Genomic DNA, 21,257 nt, shown 5'->3' with positions numbered 1-21,257 from the left:
TTGAAATCATTAAATTCAGGACTGACTATGAAAGCAAAGCAGTAGTGAGAATTTAAAGGGCCATTAAGTTAGCCAAATGGATGGGAGGTTGAGAGGGCTTTTTTAATGTTCTTTAACAAAAATTAGATGCCTGATAATCTTCTCATATTTGGATAAGGGCGGAAAAATACCTCAAAGTCAGAGGTCTTTTTCAGGCCCAGTATGTTCATGATATTAGATGTGTACTATTAGGTTAATTATAATTTAGAAGTTAAAATGAACTTCTTCTAACTGTAAATAGTAACATTTTTTTCCTTAGTCAATTGCAAATGAGGATGTTTTGCACACTGTTCCTCAAGAACCAAGTCTAGTGTGCTATTTGTAATTTGACTTAGAGCCTTATGCCAAGTGAACTAAGCCAGGCAGTGAAAGACAAATACTATATCATCTCACCTATAAATAGAACCTTACCAGCAAAGCAAACAAGCAAGCAAAATATAACCAGAAACATGAAACAAAGAACAAACTGACAGTAACCAGAGGGGCTGGGGGAGGGGGAAAACAAGGGAAAAAGGGAAGGGTCACAAAGGAACATGTATAAAGGACCCAGGGACAAAGCCAAAAAGGGGTAGGATTGAGGTGAGAGGTAAGTGTGGGTGGGATGGGGGAGAGTGGTGGGGTGAAAATTGAGACAACTGTACTTGAACAACAATAGAAATTATATATATATATATAGAGAGAGAGAGAGAGAGAGAGAGAGAGAGGAAGGAAGGAAGGAAGGAAGGAAGGAAGGAAGGAAGGAAGGAAGGAAGGAAGGAAGGAAGGAAAGAAGGAAGGAAGGAAGGAAGGAGGGAAGGAAGGAGGGAAGGAGGGAAGGAAAAATAACTTGCCTAACCTAATTTTCTATCCTCCTTAATATTGCTAAAAGAGACAACTGCTTTTTCTTACAATTCACAAGTCAGGCAAAAATACTAGTTAGCTTTTTTATTTTAAGAAGTATTGGTACAAATTATTGGGCATTCCCTACCTGTTTTGAGTTTTTGAAGTTTGTCTTCTAATAGATCTTCAACAAACTTCAGTTAAGTACAGTCCAGGACTTCTGATAGGTTCTAGGAGCAAGAGATAAAATACCATCTCTGTATCAAAGGAACACATAGTGCATTTGGGGAATCAGACACAAAATATCAGAGCTTCATAATATCAGAGGATGAATTGTGATGATAGAGATAAACTCAGAGGATCACATGATCACCAATAAGCAGAAGGCATTAACTGACACAAACAGGTGACATTAGTTGTTAATCCCTTAAATGATAGCAGCTGACTACTAACTAAGGGGTAGAGGGATTGACAGTAGCAAATGGTATATCAACATGTTAGAACATAGAAAGTAGGAAAGAGTTTGGATAAAACTGGCAAGAATAAAATCAAAAGGAGCCCCCTGTCTGCTTTCTTAAGAACCTATAGCAAAATGAGCTAATCTTTATTTTTGAAACATGGATTCTAGGATTTGATGTCAATGTAAAGCTGAAACTGATCTTTCTTAGATATCTTATGGACACTGGAATTTATCCTAAGAGAATCAGAATGCCTATGGTGGGGCAAAAAAGTCCAGGACTGACTTGCTATTTGAAAGTATTTAGGTCCAACTTGCCTGAAGCTTATTAGTAAGTTTTACACAAACACCAAGCTTTCTTAACATGTCATGACTAAAGGAAACACTGACCTACAATATGTTATTCTTGTTTCCTCACTGTTCTTTAGATGTATTTCCTGATTTAAAAATCTGATTTTTTGTACCCTATTGCCCTGTTTTTTAGAATATTGATCTTAAATGCATCACTCAATGACTTTTTATATATGTATATACTGAGGTAACTACCACATAAATCAAGACAGAATATTTTCATCATACCAGATAAATTCTCTTGGTTCCATCCTTTGTCATTAATCCTTACATACTTGAAGAGATTAATGTTGTCTTCTTTTTCACTGCACATAAGTAGATTATTATTTATCTAACAGTAAATCAATATTGCTTATGTTTGAACATTATAGAAAAAATATATATCGAATCATACTGTGTGTGTTTTTGTGTGTGTGTGATTTCTTGACTTGTGTTTTGGGAATCGATTCTTACTGTTGCTTATGAAAGTATTTTTTCTATTTATTGCTGTGTAATATTCCATTGTACAAATATATCACAATGTATTTACCCATTGATACATTATAAACATTTGTTTTATGGTGCTCTGCCAATGTAATTTCTGATACTTCTGATTTCAAGCTCAAAGAGTGTATTAAGACATAAATACCCCTATTATCTCTTATTACCTTTTGAAGAACATATCTTACTGAGTAAATTCATGTGCTTGCATATTTTTCAACTAATGTACCATTTTAACAGAGTATCCTGGTGCTTTTTTTCATTGTCTTATGTGTTGCTGTGATTGAGCCCCCACGATGAGCTTTTGATGGAGTCATAAAGCCAAGTGACAGAGAAAAACAGCATGTATAAGTGGAAGAAAAAGTCAGAGAATGAAGAGAGCTGTGGCTCCATAACCCAGGCACTATTAGGGTTATTTTTGATCTAAGCCTGAGTTGTCACACATTACAGAGTGGATGAGGTTTGAGATTAATGATGACACTGACAGGTTTTAAATTTGGATAAGATTTTTATTAGCATTTCTACCTATAAATCAATTGCCTCATCACCTGTGTGTATACATAGCAATGTGTGTTAACTAGAAATTTCAATTATTAAGTGAATTTAATGAATATAGAAACCAACATCTGACCATTTGCCAAAAGTAACTAATCACATAGTTTTCTTCCTTAGGAAACATAATATTTCAGCTACTTTTAATCTCTCTGCTGTATATTTTTTTTGTCTTTACACAGAAAATCTGAGTGAAACAAAATTGCCCCTTTTCTATTTCAGTACATGGTTTAACAATCTTGGGTTTGTGGTAGTTGTTGTTGTTGTTGTTAAACACCAGCTTGCCAAAAGCCAGTCACTTTGACACAGGCACTTGAAGTCTAATTTATTCTAACTTTAGGGAATTTGCTTTTTAGGAATAAATTGAACATTGAAATTTTCTGTCTTATGTTTTTAAAAAGGTTTATGGAATTTCTCATACACAAGCCAAGTAAAACACAGAATGTTTGAGTATTGTGGGATTCTGGAAAATGTCATTGTCTGGAATTGATTATTTCAGTTATCAATATCATTCCTGCAGACGTGGGCAACTTATGCAAAGGTTCGGTTCTAGCTGGCCTCCATATGTCAATGTCAGCATGAATGGCCCTTAGCAAATTAGTGTTTGAGTCCAAGAAAAAAACAAAAATATTAAAAGCATAGTCAATACTAAAATAAAAACAGGATTTCCTTCAATTAGCTAGGTAACTATTTTTAAAATGAGCATATGGAGGTTTTTTCTTTTTTCTTTTTTTCTCTTCATGGGTAGGGTGATCAGACAATCATATGGAACTATTTATCATAACAATGAAAATGGTGATGATGATGATAGGAATGACATTAGTAGTGAACTTCTGTTAAAGACGTGTAGTATGCCAAATGTTATGAAATATAACCTTGAAAGTAAGAACTCTTTTATCCATATTTATTTATAAAAAAAGGATGCTTGGATTAGATAACTTGCCCAAAGTTACAGAAGAAAATATCTGCTGAGAATGTGATTCTACCACAAAAGCTATCTGACTCCTAACATTTTTTACTACTATTTTATACTCTATTTAGTGAAGAGGAGACTTAACAGTTAGTGTATAAAATTCATCATGTTTTAAAATGGGAAAATATTAAAGCAGGGTATCAAACTCATTTTTCACCGGGGGCATCAGCCATGTGGTTGCCTTCAAAGAGCCGAACATAATTTTAGCTCCTTAACAGTTAAGGAGTAGTTACATTTATACAGTCCTAAAATTATTTTGGCCCTTTGAAGGCAACCACAAGGCTGACGTGGCCCCCAGTGAAAATGAGTTTGACACCCCTGTATAATTAAAGGGTCATGTGGATGTTAGGAACATGCCCATTTTAATGGTATCAGTGCCTTAGATTGAGTTCCTTAGAATCAGTGCCTAAGTCAGAAAGTCTGATGCATTTTTTGTGGAAAGAATTCTCATGGCAGAGGAGTGAGGAAAACCATATAGAGGAGGGAGAGGCACTAAATAAGGACCTGACTGCCACAAGAGTGTAGCTTCAGCCCTGGTTGGTGTGCCTCAGTGGATTGAGGGATGGCCTGCTAACCAAAGGGTCACTGGTTCTATTCCCAGTCAGGGCACATGCCTGGGTTGTGGGCTGGGTCCCCAGTGAGGGTGGGGTGGTGCATGAGAGATAACCAAACACTGATGTTTCTCTCCCTTTCTCCCTCCTTTCCTGTCTCTTTGAAAATAAATAAATAAAATCTTAAAAAAAAGAAAAGAGTTTCAGCCTGGTCCCATGGAGATCTCAAATGTGAACTGATCCAAAGATTTGCCCCCACTACAAGGCAAGAAGTATGGACGGTTGTATTTCCAGGTCAGTTATTTATTAGCTGCAGGCAGCCCCTAAGGGTAGGGTATAAATAACTTCACAGAGTCAGCTCTGGTTTAGCCAAAGCAGAAGGGAGTAAACTGTGAATCATTAGCTGCTCATCATGTGCCTCAGTCTATCTGGGCTGTTATAACCAAATATCACATGTTGAGTGTCTTACAAAAAACAGAAATTTATTTCTTAAATCTCTAGAGGCTGGGAAATTCAAGATGAAGGAGCTGGAAGATTTGGTGTCTGGTGAGAGCTCACTTTCTGGTTTATGGCCAATTCTCATGGTGTCCCTACATGAAAGAAAGCGAGAGGAAGTTCTATGAGGTCCCTAATATAAAGGCATTAATCCTATTCATAAGGGCTCTGCCCTCCTGATGTAATCACCCCTCAAAGGTCCCATCTCCAAATACTATCACATTGGGGATTAGAATTTAACATAAGGACTATGGGGCTTGGGGTGGAGGGACACAAATATTCAGCCTGTAGCATTAAGCATGCAATGTGAATCATTTTTAGGAGTAAGATAAGTCAAGGCACAAACTTCGATTATCCTTTGAGAAGCTAGTCTTGACATGTTCCAAACTACTAAACCCCCAAACACTTTACTGACACAGCAGGATTCTATCTTTGTAATATATGTTTTTCATCCTCCAGTGCACATGTGTCTTATTAAAACATCTGGAGAATTTGTCACTTATTGCTCAACATTTCTGATGAACATGTTATCATTAGTAGAGTGAGCCCATTTTACTTTGTAGCGAGTGTCCACAATGTTGAAATACACTGGGTGGGTCACAAGTAGGTTTACAGTTGTTCCTGTGGAAAATAATATAGCAATAAACTCTGTTTTGCCTGTTTACAACTATAAACCTACTTTTCCCCCACCATTATTGTGGCAGAGAGCAGGAAAATCACCGTAACCCTGGGGCAGTGTTAATGTGTACTATTGTCCCACCCAAACAAAAGCAAACTGCTTCTAATACTTTTTCTGTTTGGGGAACTAGGGGAAATAAAAACAAATTGGTCAGATCAATAGCCACACACCACATACCACTTTCTACTGTGGTATTTTAGCATCTCTACTTCCAAGAGCCACAAGGCTTCTCCCTTGAAATCTTTGTCAAGGCTGGTTCCCACTTAAGCAGAGAGATGAGTTCCTCCAGGCACAAACATTGTTCCTTTGCAGAAACAATACTGTAATCAACTCTGTTTGGAGGAGGGAGGGGACTTGGAAACTATTTGTTTAGTAGGTTTTGTTTGTTTTAATTTTTAACCTTCCTATAGTAACAATGTGCTTAATGAAATATTTTAGCTTAATATGCATATAGTTCATTCATGTAAAGTGCTTAAGAGAGTGTCTAATAAACAATCAAATGTTATGTTTATTGCTGTTGTTACCACCATCATCACGGTTATTGCTACACTGTTTTATCTCTGCAACAACTTATCTACACACCCATGCATCCATCCCCCTCTTGAATCATCCCTCATGTCCCTGCACATTTGCTCAACTCTCTGAATAGATTTCCTTTATCTTTCTCATCTGGTTCTCTCCCATGAATGATTTCACACAGACATAACAAATAGTATTTGAAATATACTTTACACGCTTGATATTGCGAAATCTTTGCCATTTCTTTTGCTTTTGGCAAGGGGAAACATTTTTTCTTTCTTTCTATAATTTGCATGACATTTGATCTGGGACATGGAAGTCACTAAGAGAGGTGTTGAGTTTTGGCTCCTCACCCAAGGCCAAAATATCCCTGCATGATTTGACCTGTCTCTTGGCTGGCCCCAAAATGGACCCTCTCTCTAGACTACTAGGCTCTAACTGCTCTGGCCTCCCCTGTAGATTGCAAAGTTCTTTCTGCCCCCAAGATAATGAGTTTTCACATTTACATGCGCTTCCCCACCTTGTTATTTCTCAAAGGGACCTGTATGTTTTCTTCACCAGCTATTATAGTTGCATTTATGTTGACTGTTTGTGTCCCTAGAATTTAGACTTCATGAGAACACATACTGTATCTCTCTTATTCATGCACATATAGGTTCTTAAAAACTTTTAAAGAATTAATTGGCCCTGGCTGGTGTGGCTCAGTGGATTGAGCACCAGACTGTGAAACAAAAGTCACTAGTTTGATTCCCAGTCAGGGCACATGCCTAGGTTGCAGGCTAGGCCCCTGGTGGGGGGCACATGAGAGGCAACCACACATTAATGTTTCTCTCTCTCTCTTTCTCCTTTCCTTCCCTTTTCTCTAAATATAAATAAATAAATAATTTTAAAAAATAATTAATTGATTAATTAATTAGAACTGTACCATTCAATATCTCTGGACATAAAACTGATTCTGAACATGCCTCTGAATACATTATTAATTGCTCAAATTACATTTTATCCAATAAGGATAAACTCATTGAAGAAAAAAATTCTTATATTGACTATTTAAAAAAATAATCATGAATTTCTTCCTTTATTGCCAGATCTCAGGTTATATTTCAATGTCATTATTACCAATCAAAAAATACTAGAAATTCCCCTCTGCCAAAAGAAAAAAAGAAGGAAAGAAAGAAAGAAAGTCTTTTTTTCTCAGTTTGAATATAATTCCATGTTGCAAAATTTGATTTGGGTTTATAAGGAAAAACTGATTATAAAATCTAATATCCATATTTATATTTATTTAGATGTTGAAATTTTTATCTTTCGTACTAAGTGCAAAATTGTCTTTCTACATTTAACCTCAAGAATCCTCTTGCTATTTCTTTGTAGAGTATATCCCTTCAATGGAAAGACAGTTAAACCTCTTGATTTTTTCCACCCAGTTGTGTGCCTGAATCTTCAATGAAGTTTATTAAGAAATAAAAAGCCCTGTCACCTGAGTTGCTGATTGATTTAAGGGATGTCATAATAGTTGCATTTTTAACAAATCCCTCAAGGGACCATGATATGTACCTCATACTGACATTAAACTCACATCCAGTTCCAGAGCTTCTGCTGTGAGCTGGATATGACTCTAAATAATATATGGGAAACTTAGAAGTCCTACAACAGACCTATGAAAGATAAGTGATATTTTGCAGAGAACGTGCCTTTGAGAGGCTATAATTTTAGTCAAGCCTATTAGCTACCAGGGGTCAGATGTAGCAAGAAGCAGGGACTCCTGTGGGACACACTATCATTTAAGTTAAGGTGTTAAGAGACAAAATATCATGCTCTGGGGGAAATGGTACGTTTTTTCCTACTGTAGATAACTCACCAGTTGCTGTGAGACAGTAGGGTAAATTGTATATACAGTCAGAAGTCCCAGAAGCTCTGTAGTTTGAATGTACAGTTATTGGCCCTGGATTCCATATCCAGGGACTTTTTCTGTGTCACAGAGCAAGGCTCCTTGTGCCTATTCTGTGCCTTGTAATTGATGTATGGCATTAGAGGAGTCTCTTATTTCACTGAGCCCAGTTTCTCCATATGTTAAAAAAAGCACAGAGGTAGCTCTCCAAGGGCTCCACTAGCTCTGGCATTCAAGAATTAGGAAAGAGCCCAGTCTGGGCAGTTCAGTTAGTTGGAGCATCATGCTGTACACCAAAAGGTTGTGGGTTTAATTCCCAGGGCACATACTTAGGTTATGGGTTCCATCCCCACGTTTGGTGCACATCAGAGGCAACTGATTGATGGCTCTCTCTCTCTCTCTCTCTCTCTCTCTATTCCTCTCCCCTCCTTCCTCCCTCCCCTTCCTCTCTATCTAAAATCAATAAAAACATATCCTTGGGTGATGATTAAAGAAAAAAATAGGAAAGAATCAAGGACTTAAATGTTGGGAATATTTTGTCAAGGTTTCCATGCAGTAAAACACTGATAAGTAGTCCAACACAAACACACCAAACACACCACTGGGTGTGTTTGGAAAATGATGTTGAAATGTAAAGCAGGTGATGGTGACTCATTGTGTGGTAGCAGAGGAATGGTGAAAAGAGGCCAGATTAGGTTTATTTTGAAGGTGTCCAGTAGGAATTTTCTTTTTGTCTATAACGAACTTTCAAATCCATGTGACACTAAGTAAAGTAACACTGACACTATGACACAGTAAAAGTGAAGGTCAACCCCAAGTCCCATGTGTTACTATTGTCCCTGCTTTGGGTTTGTACAAACATTTGTAGCTTATATAGGTCCCTCCCACTCATTGTATAATGTAGTCCTCCCAATGATATTTCTGTGGAGAAAGGAGGAAATGGGGGATAGATTTAGAATTCATCTAATCTATAGGGAAAGAAAGAGAAGTAAGTTCACACATGTTTTATAGTGAAGGCTGGACTTGTATTGCAGCCTCCTGTTTCCATTCAGTCTCTTGGAACAGAAGGAACTAATCTGTGGTCACAAATAATCTATTTTGTGCCAGGCAACAATTTTCACTGTATCAAATAATCTTTCCAAGTAGTATAAATAAGCTTTAAACTTGTGGCTTTATGTCTTTGTCTAATTCCCCTTTGAGTCGTGTATAAATTGATATCAGAGTCAATAACAACAAAGTCTTGGAATCTTTCCCTTCAACTAAGAACACATTTCTTTCACATGAATCTTCAGATGTGGTAAGCAGCTATGAGTGGTACTTAGATAATCCAAAAAGCATCTCATGGCTATGTGAAGAACCTTTGAATTTTACCATCATGGATGCTCTCTGAAAATATCTGTGTTTTGGGGGATCACTGATCCATGAATCTTAAAACTAGCAAACCCTCTTCATTTAAGATATGGTTGTATTGTACAAATGGTGGTTGGTCATTGTCCCCTGAACAAAACTATGAAATTGGGCATAAAAAGCAGCAAATTCTCTCTTTTTGATTTCATGACTGTAGAAATAAAGGTTGGCCTACATTTCCAGGCCACAAAATAAAAAACTTCTAATGACATCATCATCTCACAATATTATCTTTTCACATTTCTTTCAGAAAAATAAAAAACTGAGCATTGGCTGGGTTGCTCAGTTGTTTGGAGTGTCATATTATACACCAAAAAGTTGCATGTTGAATTCCCAATCAGGGCACATACTAATGTTGCAGGTTGGTTCCCTGTTCAGGGCATGTACAGGAGGCAACAGATCAATGTTTCTCTCTCACATCAATGGTGCTTTTCTCTCCATCTCCGTCTCTATCTCTGTCTCTGTCTCTACCTCACTCCCTCTTTCACTCCCCTTCCTTCTTTGCTCTCTCCCTTTCTTCCTTTCTAAAATCAATAAAAACACATCCTTTGGTGAGGATTTAAAAATAAAAATCCTCAAGCCACAGAAAATTTTACTTGGCAATAATTGGATAACACAAACTGTATTATAAAAGTTCTATCTCAAACATGGACTGCGAATGGATATGGTTAAATATTTGGAATCTCTCTGCAGAAAAGCTCTGGAGAAATCCATTCCCTCTTGTATGAATTACTAAAGTAACAGTGGCAGCTCAGAGGCCACTTGGGTAGCAAGTAGACATAACAGGCTGGAAAATAATCAAAAGGACAAAGATCAAGGCAGTTAGTGGGTGACAACACATATGCTCCATTTCTAGATTGCTATCTTTTTACTTTCTCAAGCAGGCTCAAGTGATATTGGGAATGCATCTTTTCAGTAAGTACAAAGTATAATTGGCCACAGAGACCGTTTTCAGCTGAAATGGGCATTTCATATAAACACAGTGTCTTAGATTTACTAGTCTCTGATAGAATCTAAGATTAACACCCTTTGTTGAATTAGGAGAGTATTAGTTTCCGTCCTCTGAGCTCTGGTCTCTTTGGGGTTTTAGAATCAGCTGGAAGAATAGTTAAACAGACAGTGCTTGAAGATTAGCATGCCTGTGGTGCAGGTTCCATATTTTAAAGGAATTGACTTAAAAGACAAATGGGTTACTTCATAGTGAGGAGCAAAGCTACTCATTCCTCAGTAAGGATGGAAGGGATAAATTGAAGGGCTTTGCTGAGTGCTCCCTGGGTGTTGAAAGAAGTGAGAGTGGGGCTGTTTTTCTTAATAACTGAGCCGTCATTGTTCAGCTCAAAGAACACATTCTACCAAGTATAAAATGACTCCGGTGGCTACTGATAGTTGTGTCCACTTGGACAGAAGGAGGGGGGATATAAGCCAGAGAATTAATACATTTTTGGCACAGAAAATCATTATCCAAAAGTCTGGATCCTTGTGAAACTGAGAAATAACTTTCCCAAAGACAATTTTGAATATTTAGGGATAAGGTGAGAGGATTATTTTTATTCTAATGCAAACATTCAAGTCACCTTACATGTTGAATAAATAGTCTCACAGTAAATAGGATGCTTTTTTTTATCTTCATTCTATTACATAACAAGCTATTCTTGTTATTACATAACAAGTTATTCTTCTGAGTAACAATGGTGTCATTCATTGCTTTTGGATACCTTACTGTCCAGAGTCAGTACTTCCACAAATATATACATTTTCTACAAACATGTGTTATTGTGCTCTTGTATTTCTTCCTGGTTAGATGGAGGATATCCCCAGAAGCGAGAGCCCTTGCCTTAAACCATATTATCTCACCCTTGTGTTAATCATATATGCTATTTATTTTCCTAAAGAAAGATAAAATAAATAAATATCAATGATGAGCAAGAGAATGTAGTAACTGCCCATCTCTGACCAAGAGAACCTTAAGTGAAATCAAAGTTTTGTCACAGAATGAAACCTCAGTTGTCTTCGCAAGGAGCTCAGGCAGCTCAGGAACGGGGGTTGTGTGTCTGCATGAAGCCTGACACTGTGGGGAGGGTGGATATTTGCTGCTTCCCCTGTGGATACCTGGCACCAGCAGAATCAGCCTGCAGCTCCCATAGCTTCTGCTACAAAGAGGCACAAATACAACTAAATGCTAGAAATGAAAGAAGATCACACAAATGATGCTTCTCTTTGTTCTTAAGCATCATTAATGTTGAAACAACCTCTGGCTTGAGAAAAAGAGCTTTAGAGAAGAATCATTTACGTCAAAGATATGCAATATCTCTGAGTGAAACCCCAAGGCCAGAGTCTGCTGATGCTATGGAAAATAACATTTTCTCAGATTTGAGAACACTTCTAGAGATTATATTAGGGGTGAAAATTCAATAGATCTAACTTTACACAACAATAGGAGAATATTATTTAAAGGAGATTGTGGTCTGTGCAGGGGTTGTAGAGATAAATCAAAAGTAATGGTAAAATTCAAGTCATGTCTGCTTTGTTTGACAAACAGTTATTCAATGCTTACTATGCTTTAGGCCATTGCAAAGCATAGGCTCATAAAATATTGTCTCTCTTTTACAGGAGCTTACAATCTAGTAGCTGAAAGTAAACTTTAGCAAGCAGTGTACTGTTCATATTAACTATATCAGCCAAACTACCTTAGCCAAAATTTTTTCTTTTTGAATAGAATTCATTCAAGGAGCACTCAGCAGGATTTATAAGTCCCAACAGTGATCTCATTATCTAATTTAGAGTGCTAATAACTATTGTTTATTATGTATTTCACATGTGTTTAATTCTTGCCTAAACCTTTTGGTTATAACCCCATACTGAAGGAACTAAAACTTAGAAAAACATTTAGAACTGGCTCAAGTTTGCATAGTCAGTTAAAAGAGGAGTTGGGATTTAAACTAAGACTGTCTAGATGTGAACCAATACTATGAACCACTAAACTATTGCCACTGTCATTGAGACAAGGCTATGCACACAAAATGTAAATTTAAAATTATAGATCATATGGACAGAAGGATCATTTAGGAATGGTAGACAGTACTAGACATTGGGATTTCCTACACGTGAGTATGAGATATAAGAGAAACAGCATTCTTTTACTGTACCCCATCATCGTGAAGTCATAGCCCCTAAATCCACTCCCTGTAGGCTCTAGTTCCTACCTCCCATAGAGGCACTGGAATCAATTATTTTCTATAAGTGACACTGAGGTAACTGAGGCACTCAGAGATGATATTTTCCCTGATTCCTTGCATGGTAATTTTCAAGACAGTCTACAGGGTGGGGTAAAAGTAGGTTTACAGTTCATATGAAACATAATACAATCATCAATAAATAATAATACAAGAATAAACTCTTTGTTTTGCATGCTAGACTCTAAAGATATACCCTGTATAAATTGTATTCATTCTGGCTTCAGTTGCTTTTCTTAGGTGGGCCCTCAATATAGACCTGTAAACTTTCCAACAAACATCAAACATGTCTAGGTCCCAGAATCTCTAATACTCCTATAGAGTGAAACATGAACCCTGCACACTGCTCATGCAGCTTCCCTAATCCAAGTCCATGGTAGAAACCAACCCAACTTGTACAATTGGCTCAAGAGATTTAATGTTATTTTCTACCTCAAGAGTTTACTGATGGCAGAATCTATCCCATGCTCAAGTCTGTCCTACTATAATAGTGATTCTCAACCTTTATTTGTTCTCAAAATTACCTGCAGATAATTAAGTTAAAGCAGATTTCTAGCTCCTGACTCGAGAGGGCCTGCCAACTCAGTATGTCTGGGCTGGGGCTAGATAATTTCTAACAATTTCCCAGTTGATGCTTATGTTGCTGGACCAAGTACCACACTTTTGAGAATGATTGCTGTTTAACCAGTAATATCATGGTTAAGATTATGGGCTCCAAAGCCAGATCACCTGCTGAAATGCCAGCTCATCATTCATGAGGTCTGTGGTTTTAGACAAGTTATTAAAATTCTGGGTGGCTGCAATCCCTCATAAGTAACATGTGGTAATAGTTGCATCCCTCATGGGGTTATTGTAAGAATTAAGGGAATTCAAATAAGTGCTTAAAAGAGGACTGGAACTTAGTAGGTTTATTAGAATACTTTAGTGGACATTATTTATTCATTGTGATTATTGTGCATGGTAGGTACTCAGGTGCTCAGTCTCTTGGAATTAATGCTCATATCAGCAATAAAGTGCCTCACATGTGACCTCTTTTAGCAGCAGGAGGCACTAAGATGTAAGAGGTTACATCAGTTCACATCTCTTTTGGGAAGCCATTTTTAGTTGAAATATTTATTGACAGACTATATGTTGCCAGTTGTTTGAATTTTTTCATTATCAAATTGATACATCAACAGAGGCAGTCTGTTGCACAGTTATTGATAATCAGAAAAAAAGCAAACACTTGTCCTAGGGGATAAAGATCAAAGTACTGAAACTTCTTCAGCATTAAAGGTAGGGTGCTGCTTTTTAGAAAAACTGAGGGAATTTTGAAATAATTATGTTGTTACCAGACCATGGCTTGATTTTATAACTGGCGTTTCTCATGACAATGATTGAAATCTGTCATCTGAATGACTCTGTTCTTTTCATCACTCCCTCCTATGTCCACAGTTATGCAGTTGCCATGGTATTCCTTCTGAGCCCCTTTGCTGCCAATTGCACACAGCAAGTGGGAATGTAATATTCAGGAATTTGCTACCCTTATATAGAGACTATAACTAAAGGGTTAACTATTTGTCTTAACCTAAAATTAGAATACTCAGATCAGGAAAGGTTTTTTTTCTCTTACATGTGATGTTATTCATATAAAATACATATGTACTTTTGGTTGCATATTTGTCAAATCATGCCTATTGAAAAAATAAGAAAAATGCATAAAATGGAGTGATGAAAAATCTAGAAAGTGTGATTGTTATAGAGAGAAGTTGATCTACTAGAGAAGTGGCGTTACCATTATAAACATCAAATTCTGAACTTGATCTGAACTCATTATATGAGATTATCTATAAAATAATGATAATTATTTCCACTTGTGACTTGTAGAATATGTCTCAAGTCTTCACAATTATTCTGACTTACTGATGATCAGCAGACCTTTTTTGCAGCCCATTTCAGGTTCAATGTCTAACATATAATAAGTAATTAAATAAATGTCAGCTATTTTTATTGAATTTATTGGGGTGATATTGGTTAATAAAATAATACATGTTTCTGTATACAATTCTATAATACATCATCTGCATATTATATTCTTTGTTCACCACCCAAGTCAAGGCTTTTTTTTTATCACCATTTACTATCCCCCTTTACCTTCTTCTACCTGCCCCACCCATTGTTCTCTGGTGATAACCATATTGTTGTATGTCTATGACTTTTGTTTTTTGCTTTATCCCTTTATTTGTTCACCCAGTCCCCCAAACCCTTCCCATGGACAGCTGTCAGTCTGTTTTCTGTATATATGAATACATTTCTTATGGGGGAGACTTATTCTCATCTAGCAGAGTTCTCTAGGCTGCTGCAGATGAGAGTAAGTCTAGAAAGACATAATCCTCCTGGGGAGAAAAGGCTGACCAATCTCACAGAGGAGAAAGGCCTCAAGCCTCTCTCTCAATGGGCTTTAATTGAGTTTAGCTTGCATAGGGATGCATATCAAAGAAAGGATGGTTTACAGATATATTTCTGGGATCATTGGGGGTCCTCTTGAGTCAGGGTCTGGTAGACAGGGTGATGCCAATTGGCCATAAAACCTGGGAAACAAACTCATTTTGTGCTTGGACAATTAATATTTAAATTGAGGGCATTCTTTCCACAGCTACTGCTCTGTAGCTGTTCTGATGGTGGCAGTTGTGTCATTCTTCTGTGGGAAATGAATTTTTACGCAGTTAAACACCTCTTTCTTAGCAAAACAGAAAGTGGGCATGTGTGTGACAGACACAGGAAAAATAAAAATTAAAAAAAAGAAAATAAATTGACGGCATTCTTAGCAAAGCAGGTTTCACAGGATTTAATGAATTCTTTCTTAGGTCTGATCACTGCCTGGGAACCTCTGGTCCTAGCACAGGGCTGACCCCCCCTTCAGCATTGTTTTAGGCCTTAATCAGGTCAGGGAAGCAAAGCAGCCAAGAGATTATGAGACTTTTTACAAATAGAATGAGGACTCGGGCTATGATAAAGCTGAACGGTGAGGGTCTTTTGTCCCTCTTCCATAATCCCCTAAATCCTTCCTTGATGGCCCCTTCATGACTGCACCTGTCTTAGGTTGTTCCTTCCTTGAGAAATCTTACTCATTATTGACTATCCAGCCATCCTCCAGGAGCCAACCAGGGTGAAGTAAAGGGGGCAGAAGTTGCTCCCCTGCCAGGAGGATAAGTTTTGTCTCTTTAGTGGCTTATGGTCCCAAGGTCAACTAGCCATGGGGCCTTTTTGCCTGTCAGTGAGGTTACAGCTCCTGAAATGAGGCAGGACAGTTCCCAACAGTTTTTATTTTGTTAGTTAGTTTATTTTGGTCATTAGATTCCACATATATGTGAAATCACATGGTTTTTGTCTGTCCATGAGTGGGAACCCTCATAAACAGCTGGTGGGAATACAAACTGGTACAGCTACTGTGGAAAGCAGTAAGGAGTTACCTCAAAAAATTTAAAATGAAACTGCCTATGATCCAGCAATTCCACTTCTGGGAACATACCCAAAGAAGACCAAACCAGTAATTCAAAAAGATATATGCACCCCTACATTCATTGCAGCACTATTTTCAATAGCCAAGATTTGGAAGCAGCTCAAGTGCCCATCAGTAGATCAGTGGATACAGAAACTGTTGTGCCTTGTCCAGTGGTTCATTTCATTGCTACAATGTTCTGTGCATCAGGGTGTTGCAGGTTTGATCCCCAGTCAGGGAATATACTTAAGTTGCTGGCTCAATCTCCATTTGGGGCATGTATGGGAAATAATAGATTGGTGAGTTCTGTCTTACATCAGTATTTCTCTCTCTCTCTCTCCTCCACTTCCCATCTCTCTAAAAATCAATAAACATATCCTCAGGTGAGGATTTTTAAAAGAAGCTGTGATACCTTTACAAAATGGAATATTACTCAGCCATAAATAAAAAAAGGAAAACTTACCTTTTGAGACAGCATGGATGGACTTAGACAGTACTATGCTAAATGTCAACTATTTGATTAGAGCCTATAGCTAGCCCTGTAATAGGTGAATATCCACTCTGCTTCCCAGTGCTACCCATTTTTCATTCCTGTAGCTATTGGGTGAAGTTGAGATCTGTAGGAGGCTAAGGTAAGATGTGTTCACAGAGTATCAAAAAATAAATTCAATTTGGAAAAAAAATTGTTTTTAAACCATAAAATGATAATGTATTAATGTAAGGCACAGCTGCAGCTTTCAAGCAAAGTACAAATATGTTATAATGATTAGCAATATCATTACAAAAAAGTAATTATAGACTATAAAGCAAATCATACTCCTCTCCCCCAAATATATTGATCACAAATTGCAAAGTAACAAACTAATAATTAGCCACCAATCTAGCCATTTATATACCTAGCAGAACTGTGGCAAAGACTCTCATTATGTTTTATTTAAGTTATATAAAAATGACCATAGGTGGGCAAAAGCATTTTTATGTTATGATTTTATCATCCATTGTCTGTATGCCTAGGTGATTCCAGTACTGTAGAAACATTGATTTCAGATTTCAACAACATATCTGTCTATAAGTGGTCTATACCAGATCAACTCAGATTTGTTCCAGCATGAACTGTAGCAATTTTAATAACCCACCTCAATTTTCTGAATGATGTAGTTTGTGAATTTCAAGAGTCATAGAAAGCCTTTATGTTTCAGTCTGTATAGCAACTAGAGGACATGATTTTATTCTTCAGAACTAGCCAAAAATTGAAATACTAAGAAAAAATCCCATGAATTTCACTGGGATGATTTGTTTGATTTCTCCAGTGGATCATTTCTCATTTCCTTGTGAGAAAATCATATTCAGTTTGGGATGCTTGGAGAACAATTACTCCCAGGAATGTCTAGTTACAACTACAGTGGTATGGGAGAAAAAGAGACTGTGTTTTCATTTATTTCTCCTCTGGAAATCAGTAATTATAAAATTCACATTTCCCTTAGCCTCCTTATTCTTATTCTATTATGAAGTAAGAAATAAAAGCATCTACTGGTAAAACATCACTGATGAACTCAGGGTAAAATATATATTTCCTTTTTAAAAATATCTTTCCCAATTCTTTGTGATTTTATCATTTAAGTTGCATCTACTTTATCTAATTGGATGTTTTCTACTAAAATGGGAATCCTAGGTGAGCTCTGGCACCAAGACAAACTATAAGTCTAACACAAGAAATCTTAAACCTACTTGACAGCCACTAGTACCTGCTTTGGGATTTCACTCAGATCTAGTGAGATCTCATGTTATATCTAAATGCTCTAAAAGCAACCATACAGACAAAATGATCAGGCAAGATGAGTCATGGAAGGAAAACACTGTATTAAAAATAAACAGAAAATCCACCATGGAAAAATACCCTTGAGGAAATTTTAGTGTTTTAAGCTTCCCCAAGTTTTCAGTCAATCCAGGTCACTTAGTGAAATCGATAAAATGTTATCACAGTTCCAAAAAAGCTTTCGAGTGTGTTTAGTGAGAAGGATGGCTCTGAAATTTAAATGGAGTGTTGTTGCTACCGCACTACCACAAAATGTTTAAAAATATTTCAAGGCTACTCCTGGCAATGAGTTTAAGACAACATGCCTAGATTTCTGTCACATCTTCCATTTTTTTGTGTGTGTAAACAGATATTTGGTGCTTACTGTACAGCAATAGATTAATCTGAAAATGGATTCTTCTACTTTCTGAACCTTTTTGAAGTCACCTGCAATATTTGCAGATATGTCAATGAGATTTTTGGGGGGAATGAGTTATTTTAATTTGGAAAATATTCTCTCCAGTACCCCTATTTAATCTGGAATAAACCTTCCTACCCTAAGCCTATCTAGATTGCAGTGCAGTGAGTTATTCTTTCAAGTAAGTATTGCAACTATGGCAAATTTTTGCCCTACTTGTTTGAAGATCTGCAATATCCAAACATTGTAATGTCCATTTTGTTCAAGGGCTTCTGCAAATCTACATTTAACTAAATGTGAACCGAACATAGAGGAATAAACACAACAAAACACAACCCTTCTTTATCTTGTTTTCCTATCATCACCATTTCTAGCTTTTACTGAACACTTTTCAGGCATCATTGGTGAGATATCTTAATGTGAAGCCTATTTACTACTCCTCTAACATGTAATATTGGTGAAAAGGCCTCAGAGTTCTTTGATATTGTCCTTTGGTTTTATTCTTTCCTCTCCCTTTCTTCCATCTCAATTCCGCCCTTATAGCTAATATTGTAAGTTTGTAGCAAAGCATTGTGCTGACTACTTTTCACACATGTTTGGATTAATGCTTACAAAAAAAAAAAAAAAAAAAAACAGTCCTGGAAGACCATTATTCTTATTTTACAGAAAAGGAAATTGAGGCTCTGATTGATCAAGTGACCTTGTCATAAGATCACTCTAATAACTAGATCTGCGTGATTTGAGTGATGAAAATAGGCTTCTACATGACTCTCTGGGGTTCACATCTAATTTAAATTTCAGGCAATCAGCCTTTAAGCAGTGACTTTTATCAGTCTGGTTAATCTCTTGCTTAGGAACTTCCTCTTGTGTATGTGTGTGGTTTTTTATTTTCCATTTGAGTTAAATTCTACTGAATCTGGTGTTCTAGGCTGTATACCAAGGACTCCATTTTATACTTTGAGCTGTAGATCCCCAATATTTGTTAATGTTAATCCTTTCCTCCAACTAGGTCAGTCTTCTTACTGACATTTCACAATCACACAAGGATCTCCATTGCCACTCTCACCTCTAATTCACTCGTTTTTTGTCCTACAGCTAGTTCCTTGCTTGTATTTGTTCCTCCACATCCACAGTAATATCTTCTCTTCTGTACTTCCCTCAAGCCCCAGTTAAATGCTCATGTCATCTTACTCCTTATTCATTTGGTTTCTCTATTAGTTAGGGTAATGATAGCTGCTATAGCAAATAGACACCCAAATGCATAGAGTTGAAAATATTACAGAAGTACATATCCATAATAAACATATAACTTTTGTCCACACAGTGATTCTAGAATACAGACTCCACTCATCGCATGGCTCCTCCCTCCCTCAGGGAATGGCCCTTCTATATCAGCAACATCATCATCACCTGGAAACTTCTTAGAGCTGAATGTTTTAAGGCTTCATCCCAGATGTACTGATTCAGAAATTATGGAGTTAAAGATCTGTGTTTGCTTACCCTCCATGTGATTCTGATGAACACCAAAGTTGGACAATTACTACTCACAACCTCTTAGTTGTTTACATTCAGTCTGTGGATGTTCAGAGAATGTGGACAAGATCTACATGCTTCTTAAAGGCATGGTTCCAGAAGTGATATACATCACTTCTGTTCATATTTTACTGGTAAGTCCTAATTAAATGGCCATGCTTCATGCAAGGGAATGCAAAATGTAGTCCCTGTAGTTCTCATCTCAATAAAATATAGGTAGACAAATGTGAGTGCGGTCCTTTAAAGAAACTGTCTTCCATAACCTGATTTTCCTAAATTATGCTTTAGAATACAACCTGACAGGTTCTTAATTATCTCAATGCCTCTGCCAGCTTAGTTCTTCACAGTGAGTATTTTTATTCCTTCTTCCTCTTCATGTAGTTTGATTTTATTCATTATTTATTTGGTTACTTCTTGTCATAAATTTCTTTCTCTTTTCATTAAGAGACTGCCCATTGCAAACTTTCAGTTGCAGGTTGCTGTAATATGTCAGCTTACTCCTATTAGCATAAAATGGTCCAGCTGATGGGCTCGTCATGTAGAACTCAGGACATAATGGCTAGCTGTTCCCCAAGCACAGTATGAACATTTCTAATTTTGAACTTGTCTTCTCCATATGTGTTCTGCACTTTTATTCATTGGCACTCAAGTCCTGAAGATGTTTATGGACATGAGGGGATATTTTTTAACTTGTAAATGAAATGCAATTTCCTGTGAACCCAAGCTCTGTGTAACTTAATAAGACAAGCCCATTACTATGACTGGACCTGGCCCCAGGGGCCCATGCCATAATATAGGGAATGACCAAGTCATTATGAAACCAAATTTATCTATTTATTATGTATTCCCCAATACAAAACAACATTCCATTTTCCATATCACGCAATTCAAAAGTGTTTATTTTTGATCTGTATATGTAACTATAAAGTGTGCAAATAAAATAATCAAATACCTGTATAATTTAATATAATTTTATTCCACATATTTTAATTCATATAAAGAATGATATTCATTTAGAATTATTCTTTTTCTTTTCATAAAACAATATTCAAATGTTTTTTAAGCATCAAGTCCAATTTTTTCTCACCTCCAGAACTACTACTTTTTTAATCATCTTGTAACTTTCCAGAGCATATTGTTTTGACTTCCACTTACATTGTTGGAAGTCCTTATTTAATCTGTGTATGAGGCTGTAGGTGGATTGTTGGTCCTAGTACCCAATCACAAAACATAAGGACCAAGTTCTTTTGTATTATTTAAATTTTACTTCCTCCTTTAAGTGTTCGCACTGTTCCTCTGCAATATAACCATGTACTGTGTTGTTTTCTAAAATGAGTTAGAAAAAGGTTTGTTTAAGTTACTAATACGCATCACTTTTAGCTAATACCACCAACAGTAACTCACAGTATTAACTGTGTGTTACATTTTTTTTGGTTGATTTTGTTTCTTCTTTTAATATAACTTGATAATACCTCAAGCTAGTATTATTTAAGATTGTATAGAGTCTTCCTTGATTATGTGCTAATATTTCAAACACAGTAAACCAGACAATGCCCAGTGATATGAACAATTTTATAAAATCCG

The 21,257-nt window shown here is 36.7% G+C and overlaps 1 protein-coding gene and 1 non-coding gene across 3 annotated transcripts in view; both read left to right on the top strand.

Moving 5' to 3' along the window:
* The window catches only part of GRM7 (glutamate metabotropic receptor 7), an 861,618-nt gene that overhangs the window by 460,136 nt on the left and 380,225 nt on the right, over positions 1 to 21,257 (top strand). The window lies entirely within an intron of this gene.
* LOC123814623 lies at positions 15,074 to 15,206 on the top strand. Its single transcript, XR_006784959.1, has one exon. It is a non-coding gene; the product is annotated as a small nucleolar RNA SNORA41 (small nucleolar RNA).

This window comes from Phyllostomus hastatus, unplaced genomic scaffold (genome assembly GCF_019186645.2).
Source record: "Phyllostomus hastatus isolate PE091 unplaced genomic scaffold, TTU_PhHast_1.1 phas_contig_16, whole genome shotgun sequence".
NCBI lineage: Eukaryota > Metazoa > Chordata > Mammalia > Chiroptera > Phyllostomidae > Phyllostomus > Phyllostomus hastatus.
The sequence above is the reverse complement of the archived record's forward strand: the minus strand, read 5'-3'. Positions and strand labels throughout refer to the sequence as shown.